This window comes from Solea solea, unplaced genomic scaffold (genome assembly GCF_958295425.1).
Source record: "Solea solea unplaced genomic scaffold, fSolSol10.1 scaffold_159, whole genome shotgun sequence".
NCBI lineage: Eukaryota > Metazoa > Chordata > Actinopteri > Pleuronectiformes > Soleidae > Solea > Solea solea.
Window position 1 is genome coordinate 2,501 of NW_026704049.1, and position 2,500 is coordinate 5,000.

A 2,500-nucleotide genomic window follows, 5' to 3' on the forward strand; every position below is an offset into this window, starting at 1 on the left:
GGCTGGGGGAGCAGAGAGCCAGAGGAGCAGGGGGCTGTGGCCCAAGGTGAGGAGCCCAGGCTGGGGGAGCAGAGAGCCAGAGGGAGCAGGGGGGCTCTGTGAGCAGGGGGCTGTGGCCCAAGGTGAGGAGCCCAGGCTGGGGGAGCAGAGAGCCAGAGGAGCCACCGACGGGAGAATGGCTAAAAACGTGATTTTATCAAAATGTTACAAGGCAGGGCTCTGCACAGGGTCCAGAGGAGTGGAACGCCGTTCATCCCATGCGAAAAGGTGCAGGAGTGACCGAAATACGGCCCGTTGTAAATCGCCCCTCTTTAAGCCAAAAAAATAGGTACGCCTCCCAGGGCCACCGACGGGAGAATGGCTAAAAACGTGATTTTATCAAAATGTTACAAGGCAGGGCTCTGCACAGGGTCCAGAGGAGTGGAACGCCGTTCATCCCATGCGAAAAGGTGCAGGAGTGACCGAAATACGGCCCGTTGTAAATCGCCCCTCTTTAAGCCAAAAAAATAGGTACGCCTCCCAGGGCCACCGACGGGAGAATGGCTAAAAACGTGATTTTATCAAAATGTTACAAGGCAGGGCTCTGCACAGGGTCCAGAGGAGTGGAACGCCGTTCATCCCATGCGAAAAGGTGCAGGAGTGACGGAGATACGGCCCGTTTTAAATCGCCCCTCTTTATGCCAAAAAAATAGGTACGCCTCCCAGGGCCACCCAGGGTGATGCTTTTATCAAAATGTCACAACGCAGGGCTCTGCGCAGGGGCCAGAGGAGTGGAACGCCGCTGGTTCCATGCGAAAAGGTGGAGAAATGACCGAGATATGACCCGTGGAAGTCGTCACAATTTACCCCGAAAATAGGCGCTCGCGCTCGGGCAGAGGTCGGCGCTCGGCCGGGGTCCCGAGAACCGGGGCGAATAGGGTTTTCCCACGGCCGAAAACCATAGGAAGCACGGGGAAAATTCGGGACCCGACGTCCCAGGGCCCTCGGCGGGGACCGGGGCAACGCGACACCGTTGGTTCCACCCGAAAAGGTGGAGAAATGACCGAGATACGGCCCGTCAAAAGTCGTCACAATTTACCCGAAAATAGGCGCTCGCGCTCGGCCCCGGTCCCGAGAACCGCGGCGGAGGTTTACCGGGATGCTGCGCAACATGGGCCAGAGAGCATGTTTGGTTCGAGTTTACCGGGATGCTGCGCAACATGGGCCAGAGAGCATGTTTGGCCGAGTTTACCGGGATGCTGCGCAACATGGGCCAGAGAGCATGTTTGGTCGAGTTTGTGTGGGTTGTGTGCGACACTCCCGGCACATACATAGGAACACGGCTTCCAAGTGAGCGCACTTTTTCGAAATTTCTTCTAAGTGCCGCTTTTTCGAACCGGGGCGAATTGGGTTTTTCGAGGGCCGAAAACCATAGGAAGCACGGGGAAAACTCAGGACCCGACGCCCCACGGCCCTCGGCGGGGACCGGGGCAACGCGACACCGTCGGTTCCACCCGAAAAGGTGGATAAATGACCGAGATACGGACCGTTGAAATCGACTCGGCGTATCCGAAAATAGGCGCTCGCGCTCGGACAGAGGTCGGCGCTCGGCCCGGTCCCGAGAACCGGCGCGCCTAGGGTTTTTCCACGGCCGAAAACCACAGGAAGCACGGGGAAATCTCAGGATCCCACGCCCCACGGCCCTCGGCGGGGACCGGGGCAACGCGACACCGTCGGTTCCACCCGAAAAGGTGGATAAATGACCGAGATACGGACCGTTGAAATCGACTCGGCGTATCCGAAAATAGGCGCTCGCGCTCGGACAGAGGTCGGCGCTCGGCCCGGTCCCGAGAACCGGCGCGCCTAGGGTTTTTCCACGGCCGAAAACCACAGGAAGCACGGGGAAAACTCAGGATCCCACGCCCCAGGGCCCTCGGCGGGGACCGGGGCAACGCGACACCGTTGGTTCCATCCGAAAAGGTGGAGAAATGACCGAGATACGGACCGTGGAAGTCGTCCCAACTTATCCGAAAATAGGCGCTCGCGCTCGGACAGAGGTCGGCGCTCGGCCCGGTCCCCGAGAACCGGGGCGACTCGGAAATTCTTCTAAGTGCCGACTTTTCGAAATTTCTTCTAAGTGCCAACTTTTCAAAATTTACTCTAAGTGCCCTTGGCTACCAGGGGCACGAATCTGAAATTTCTTCTAAGTGCCAACTTTTTCAAAATTTACTCTAAGTGCCCTTGGCTACCAGGGGCACGAGGCGAGAATCTGAAATTTCTTCTAAGTGCCCTTGGCTACCAGGGGCACGGGGAAAATGTGTAAAAAAGCAATTTAATCAAAATCAAACAACGCAGGGCCCTTGGCAGGGACCAGGCGAGTAGAATAAAGTTGTTTTTGTGGCGAAACATTGACAATTGGGCGAGTTAGAGGTTTACCGGGATGCTGCGCAACATAGGCCAGAGAGCATGTTTGGTCGAGTTTGTGGGTTTTGTGCGACACTCCCGGCACATATATAGAAAC